Source organism: Ornithorhynchus anatinus, chromosome 14 (assembly GCF_004115215.2).
Source record: "Ornithorhynchus anatinus isolate Pmale09 chromosome 14, mOrnAna1.pri.v4, whole genome shotgun sequence".
Lineage (NCBI taxonomy): Eukaryota > Metazoa > Chordata > Mammalia > Monotremata > Ornithorhynchidae > Ornithorhynchus > Ornithorhynchus anatinus.
In genome coordinates this window covers 31,746,948-31,755,190 of record NC_041741.1, presented here as the reverse complement: position 1 = coordinate 31,755,190, position 8,243 = coordinate 31,746,948, and the positions used below count along the sequence as shown (strand labels likewise).

General features: G+C 45.4%; 1 non-coding gene across 1 annotated transcript; it reads left to right on the top strand.

The window, feature by feature from the left end:
- The first annotated feature begins 4,850 nt into the window (after positions 1-4,850).
- Positions 4,851-6,824, top strand: LOC100080443. Its single transcript, XR_005660746.1, has 3 exons — positions 4,851-4,949; positions 6,168-6,234; positions 6,506-6,824. It is a non-coding gene; the product is annotated as an uncharacterized LOC100080443 (transcript).
- Positions 6,825-8,243: the final 1,419 nt, after the last annotated feature.

Here is an 8,243-nt window from a genome sequence, read left to right as displayed (position 1 = left end):
ACAAATGCCATTTACAAAAAAACCCCAAACCTCTCTCATCACTGCTTCTATAGATTGAGGATACCTTTGGGGTTCTCTCATCTATTTTAGCGAAATGTTCTCTGCCCCTAGGAACCTACCACTGTCCTGGCTCAACATAACTTGCTAAATGAAACGCCAGCTTGTTCTATCACTCATGCACTCAGTCGTATTTATTGAGTGCTTACTGTGTGCAGAGCACTGTACTAAGAGCTTGGGAGAGGACAATATAATAATAAACAGACACATTCCCTGGAGCTGAGGGTTTTTGTAAGATTGCAGCAATTGCCAAGCTGTGTAGTTGGGCAATTCTCAGTGCAGGTGACAGGGATTAAACTCTTCTAGGTAAACAAGATCCGGAAGAAAGAGGCTTTGTGGGTACTGGAGGAAACCATGACAGGCCACTTCCTGAGAGATCGGCGGTCACATACGTTTCCACTCCCCAGAAACAGATAGCTTGTGAGGTTTGCCCATTAGCTATTGAAGTTGGTTCACCGAATAATGAAGTTCATCACCACCAGATCACACGTTTGATCAAAACCGAACATTCTTCCGAGTCTTTCTGAGCAAAGCATTCTTGCAAAATTGTCCAGACCCTGATTTCGGATAGTCCACCGCTTGCATGCATTTTTAAATAGCGGGGAAAAACAATTAGGACATTTTCAACTATGAAAAGAACTCCATTAAGCTGCCACAAATGTCAAAAGTTCTTAGCTGTGCTGACACTTATGTAATTGTTCTGTATCCACCCACGCACCGGAATAGACCCCACCACACCACGTATGAGTCATCGAATGCTTCGATGTGCACACTCTCACTGAAATCTCCCTGCTTCGGCTTTTAATTTTCCAAACATTAAAAAAAAAAAAATCAACCACAGTAATCATCTTCTCCTAATCCTTTTTGTGATTTTTGGAAAGTTCTTCCCAATTGCTTCTGCTTTAATGAGCTAGTAAAGCAACCACATGGGCAAGAATTGAAACCGGTTGACGGTGTTTTCATTTGAAAGAATATACTGTTTCTGAATTTCCAAATGACTTCTCATTTCTTCCTGTTTATGTCCCTTCATTGGGTGTTGATTTTTATAAAGGTATACCCGGCAGGGGATGAAAACGATCTGCTCTCCTGGAGAATAAAAATGAAATAAACCCCAAGAAAATAGGCATTCTGGCTGTGTCACTGTAGACTTCATTGTTCCTGAGGACTGTAAGCTTCTTATCGGCAGGCATCTGGTCTACGAGCTCTATTACACTGTACTTTCCCAAGCAGTTGCTCAGTACAGTGCTCTTCACACAGTGCATGCTCAATAAATACCTTTGATTGACGGACTGTGCTCAGAGTCTATCCACTGGAAGGAAACTTTTGTCTGTGTCCCTCGATGACATGATTTTCCTGAACAAATATAGGCAGCTTTCCAAACGGTCACTAGATCATGGTCTCTTGGGCTGTTTTTTTTTTTTTAAAGTCAGCGGACTTGAGAGTTGGGAAGCCATTCGATCAAACACCCCTGGTTCAGTCATTCAGTCCTCAGTGGTATTTACTGAGTGCTTATTGTGTGCAGAGCACTGTACTAAGCTCTTGGCAAAGTACCACACGACAGAGCTGGTAGATGCAATCCCTGCCCAGAATCAATCAGACAGTGGTATCTACTGAGGAATTACTGTGCACAGAGAATATTACGAAGCCCTAGGGAGAGCACGTACAATCCAACTGATAGGTAACGATCCCTATCCTCATGGTGTTTACAATCTATTCGGAGAGACAGAGGTCTGTTTATTGTTAGACTGTACTCTCCCAAGCACTTAGTACAGTGCTCCGCACAAAAACCCTACTTACAGCTCACCTCCTCCAAGAGGCCTTCCCAGACTGAGCTCCCCTTTTCCCTCTGCTCCCTCTACCCCCCTCCCCCTTCACCTCTCCGCAGCTAAACCCTCTTTTCCCCTCATCTCCCTCTGCTCCTCCCCCTCTCCCTTCCCATCCCCTCAGCACCGCACTCGTCCCCTCAACTGTATATATTTTCATTACCCTATTTATTTTGTTAATGAGATGTACATCGCCTCGATTCTATTTATTTGCCATTGTTGTAATGAGATGTTCAACCCCTAGATTCTATTTATTGCCATCGTTCTCGTCTGTCCGTCTCCCCCGATTAGACCGTAAGCCCGTCAAAGGGCAGGGACCGTCTCTATCTGTTACCCCTTTGTCCATTCCAAGCGCTTAGTACAGTGCTCTGCACATAGTAAGCGCTCAATAAATGCCATTGAATGAATGAACGAAAAATAAGCGCTCAATAAATACGACCGAATGAATGAAGATAATCGAATAAAATACAGATAGAGGAAGCGGCACAGTGTAAAGGGACGTACAGAAATACCGTGTGGGTGGAGTGGGGTGAGTGTCAAAGTGCTCGGGGAAGTACAGTAGAACAGAGTAGGTTCCCCGGGCTCCCTCCAGCTATCACCACATCTCCCTGATCCCATTTCTGTTTCCAATCCTCAAACGGGTTAATAATAATGTCGGTATTTGTTAAGCGCTTACTATGTGCAGAGCACCGTTCTAAGCGCTGGAGTAGACACAGGGGAATCAGGTCGTCCCACGTGGGGCTCACAGTCTTCATCCCCATTTTACAGATGAGGGAACTGAGGCACAGTTAAATGACTCGCCCACAGTCACACAGCCGACAAGTGGCAGAGCTGGGATTCGAACTCACGAGCTCTGACTCCAAAGCCCGGGCTCTTTCCACCGCGCCCGCGGCTTACGGGAAAGAGCACAGCCAAAGGAAGTCAGAAGGACTGGGTTTCTATCCCGGTTCTGCCACTCGTCTGCCACGTGACCTTGGGGAAGTCTGCCTCTGTTTTCTCACCTGTAAAAATGGGGATCAGATGCCTGTTCTCCCTCCTCTTTAGACTGGGAGCCCCACTTGGGGCAGAGTCTGTGTCCAGTCTGCTTCTCTTGTAGCTGTGTCAGTGCTTGGCACATAGTAAGTGCTTAACAAATACCGCTATTATTCACCCGCTGCCTTTATTATCTCTCCACCATCTCTTCTTGACCCACTGCAATCCACCTTTTCCTCCCTTCGCTCCACTGAGATGAGAAGCAGCGGGGCTCAGTGGAAGGAGCCCGGGCTTGGGAGTCCGAGGTCATGGGTTCGAATCCCGCATCTGCCCCTTGTCAGCTGTGTGACCGTGGGCGAGTCACTTCACTTCTCTCTGCCTCAGTTCCCTCATCTGTAAAATGGGGATTAACTGTGAGCCTCACATGGGACAACCTGATTACTCTGCATCTCCCCCAGCTCTTAGAACAGTGCTCTGCACATAGTAAGCGCTGAACAAATATCAACATTATTATTATTATTTTCAAAGGCCTCCAATGACCTCTTTACATCTCAGTCCACTGGGCTTTACTCTGTCAAACCCTCCTTGACCTCTTGGCTGCCTTGGACATTGTGGACCTCTCCTTCCTTCTTGAAACATTTTCAGATCCTTTTTTTTTTTACGGTATCCGTTAAGCGCTTACCATGTGCCAGACACTGTACTAAGCACTGGAGTAGATACATGCTAATCAGCTTGGACGCAGTCCATGCCCACAGTCTCAATCCTCATTTTACAGATGAGGTAACGGAGGCCCGGAGAAGCAATCCATGTATCAGTAGTATTTATTGAACGTGTTCTAGGTGCGGAGCCCTGTACCAAGCGCTTGGGAGATTACAGTGTAACAGAATTAGTGGATGGCTTCTCTGGCCTTAATGAGCTCTCAGTCTAGAGTTACGTTAAGAAGTTAAGTGACTCGCCCAAGGTCAACAGCAGACGAGTGGTGGAGCCGGGATTAGAACCCGGGTCCTTCTAATTCCCAGATCCATAGTCTATCCACTAAGCCCTGCTGCTTCTCAACTTGGTTTTGCTGCTTCAATACTCATCTGACTCTCTTCCTAATTCTCTGACCCTGCCTTCTCAGTTTCAGCAGGCAGAGATCGTGGCTCCCAACGCAGTTGCATTGTCCTCTCCCAAGCGCTCAGTACAGTGCTCTGCACCCAGTAATTGCTCAGTCAATACCGCTGATTGATCGATTGATTCACTGTCTCCTCTTCCACTGCTTAGCCTTAATTCTTAATAGGAGAGGCAGCGTGGCTCAGTGGAAAGGGGCCGGGCTTGGGAGTCAGGGGTCATGGGTTCGAATCCCGGCTCTGCCACTTGGCGGCTGTGTGACTGTGGGCAAGTCACTTCACTTCTCTGTGCCTCGGTTACCTCAACTGTAAAATGGGGATTAAGACTGTGAGCCTCAGGAGGGACAACCTGATTACCCTGTATTTACCCCAGCACTTAGAACAGTGCTCTGCACATAGTAAGCGCTTAACAAATACCAACATTATTAATGTACCAACTCTGTTATATTGTACTTTCCCAAGTGCCTAGTACAGTACCCTGCACACAGTAAGCGCTAATAATACCACTGATTGCTGGATTAGTGTGGCTCGAATGATCACTGCCGTGGATGACTACCAAATATACCCTGCTAGCCCCAACCTTTCTCCGGTTATTCTATTTTGCAACGTTTCTTATCTCTGGGGCATCGCCACCTGAGTGTCTGTCTCATAGAATTGTTTTTCTCCTCGTGGATGTCTGTCTCATAAACTTGCTTTAATGATCTTTTAAACTTTTTTTATCACTGCTAAAAAAATCCATAGTTTTGGATAGCTAACAGGGTACCCCGCACACGATATAGTTAGCGCTCAATAAATACTATTGAATGAATAAATGAATATAGATTTCTGGATGCCGCTGCCTTTGTATTTTCTGTTTTATCGGAATTTTCCTCTTTACTAATAGAAATCACGTTCTGGTGTGAGAAATGGGCTCCGGATTTCCAGAGAGCCTTTCCTCCAAAGAGTTCAGCATACTTTGCAGATGTTTTCTTCACCACCTTCCTCTGAGGTAGGTTGGAAGCAAGATCTATTCTGCATTTTACAACTGGAGAACTGAAACAAGTCAAATGACTACCTTAAAACAGGGCAGTGCAAACTATTTTGGTTGCGGAGGGGAGGAGAGGGCCCGTGCCCCAGCCCGGAGAGGAGGTGGGAGGTTCTGAGTCCCCTCAGGAGGAGGGAGGCGGCGGCCCACTTGCTCCAGGGTCGCTGGTCCCGGCCCAGGGTGCCAGACACCCCCCGACAAGCCCTTCCGTGAAACTAAGCTCCTTATGGGCAAGGAATGTGTCTGCTTATTGTTATACTGTACTCTCCCAAGCGCTCAGTACAGTGTTCTGCACGGTAAGCGCTCAATAAATACCACTTAATGAACAAATGAACCCCCTGGGCAGAGGGTGATGCCGACGGAGCCGCAGGGAAGGGATGGAGGAAAGTGTGATCGGTGGACAGAGCCCAGGCCTGTGAGTCAGAAGGTAATGGGTTCTAATTCCGACTCCACCACTTATCTGACGTGTGGCCTTGAGAAAGTCATTTCACTTCTCTGTTCCTCAATTACCTCATCCATCAAATGGGGATTAAGACTGTGATCCCTATGTGGGACAGGGATTGTGTCCAACCCCATTTGCTTGTATCCACCCCAGAGCTTAATACGGTGCCTGGCACATAGTAATTAACACTTAATTAATACCATAATGATTAATTATTATTATTAATTCCCCATACCCTCATCCTTATCCTCATCCTTGAGGACGCCCGCTACCTCAAGGGGGAAGCCATTAAAGGTTGGAAAACACAGTACATGGGAGGGAGCGTCACCTCTTAAATGGTCAAGTCTGGTCAGCAGCGTGGCCCGGTGGTTAAAGCACGGGCCTGGATCTAATCACCGATCCTCCACTTGTCTGCTGCGTGATCTTGGGCAAGTCATTTCACTTCCCTGGACCTCAGTTATCTCCTCTTTAAAATGCAGATTAAGACTGTGACCCCCATGTGGGACAGGGACTGTGTCTGACCTAATTAGCTTGTCTCCACCCTAGTTCTTAATCAAGTGCCGGGCGCTTAGTAAATGCTTAACAAACACCATTTGAAAAAAATTGAAATGAGGAAGCAGCATACGGTTATTAATGATTAGCTCTGGCACCGGCCATTCTTCCAGATGATTTGTTTAACTCTTCATTCCTACAAGACACAGAAATTCATCCTGATTCTTGTTTAATTTTCCCTTTCCTAGCATGTTGACTTATTCCGAGAAGATGCATGTTTGATAAACAGAACCATCCTTCCTACAAACACAATGGGTAAGCAGGATTTTTTAATGAGTTCAGTAAACATGACCTTCAAATCAAGACTGGCAAATTCAATTAGAAGATTATACACAGGAATCAACCTAACAGAGATATTGAACACTATAATTTGAAAATTTGCCTTAACAAACGGATTGCTTTTATCTCTACTGAGAAACCCCTACGATGTACAATGCTTAATGTACATTAAAACAAATAGGCCTTTCATATCTGGTTAACCTGACGCTATCTTATGGAAAGAAACACTCTCTCTTTTTCCCAACAGCCGGTAGGCATGCAAAGAAAGGAGCCAAAGGAGAAAGAAGAGTATTAACTGGGAATCTTCAGGATGGAAGCACAGATTTGCAGGCTCTGATGCCTAGCTGAATTAATATCACGTTATCTAATATGAAGGTCACCGCTCATCCATAATGCAGAACAGGGGATTACTATTGGGGTTTTTAAACATCGGGAGTGATGAGGGTAAACTGATTAGAATAATGGGTAGCAATCAAATCCCTATTTTGTGAAGCACAAATGTCAACATCGTGACAAAATCACACTAACTTGACATTTATGAGAATAAAATGGCCACATAAGATGGCTCTTACATAGCAATACAGAATAAATCAATCAGTGATATTTATTGAGTGCTTACTATGCACGGAGCGCTGTACTAAGCGCTCGGGAAAGTACAACATAACAGAACGTGCCGATTATGAATTAACACATTCATAATTCTGAGTTATTAAAAGGCTTGAATTTATGGGTTACACTTTAAAAGAAATAGGGTTTTTTTCAATATTTAATCTTCATAGATTGCATTCCAAACAATATAAGGCAAAACTATCAATTCATCACAGGCAGTTCAACAATCAGGGAAAAAGGGCTTTGGAAGAATGTGATTCTACAACTATCTGTGGGTCCAAGTAGTCCCTTCACAGTGAAAGATTCTCTTTCTGCTCTGCTCAGCTCAAGTCATGGGGTCTGGTAGGAATAACGCAATCTCCGTAACATTTCTACTCCCTTTATTCGCCCCTCCACCCCAGCCCCACAGCACTTATGTACACATCTCTAATTTCTTTACTTATATCAACGTCTGTCTCCCCCTCTAGACTGTAAGTTTTCCGTGGGCAGGGAATGTGCCTGTTTATTGTTGTATTGTACTCTCCCCGGGCCTTAGTGCAATGTTCTGCACAAAGTAGGCGCTAAATAAATACGATCTAGTGACTCACTGACGGATATACACCCGGCTTTACTCTGAAAAACTGAAGGCTAAGGATTCAGACTGACTGCTGTATTTACTTTTGCCTTGGCAGCTACTGAGGTAATAAATTACTGAGGGATGCAGTGTAGCCTAGTGGAAAGAGCCTGGGCGTGGGACTCAGAGGACCTGAGTTAATAATAATAATAATGTTGGTATTTGTTAAGCGCTTACTATGTGCAGAGCACTGTTCTAAGCGCTGGGGTAGATACAGGGGAATGAAGCTGTCCCACGTGAGGCTCACAGTCTTCATCCCCATTTGACAGATGAGGGAACTGAGGCCCAGAGAAGTGAAGTGACTTGCCCACAGTCACACAGCTGACAAGGGCCAGAGTCGGCATTCGAACCCATGACCTCTGACTCCCAAGCCCGGGCTCTTTCCACTGAGCCACGCTGCTTCTCTCATTCTCATTCAGTCGTACGCATTCAGTCGTATTTATTGAACACTTACTGTGCGCAGAGCACTGTACTAAGCACTTGGGAGAGTACAGTATAACAATAAACACACACTGTCGCTGCCCGCAATGAGTTTACAGTCTAGAGGGTTCTAATCCCAACTTTGCCACAGGTCTGCTATGTGATCTTGGGCAAGTCACTTGACTTCTCTCTGCCTCAGTTACCTCATCTGTAAAATGGGAATTAAATCCTACTCCCTCCTACTTAGACTGTGCGCCCCATGTGAGATTGGCATTGTATCTAACCTGATTATCTTGCATCTACCCCCGAGTTTAGTACAGTAGCTGGCACATAGTAAGTGCTT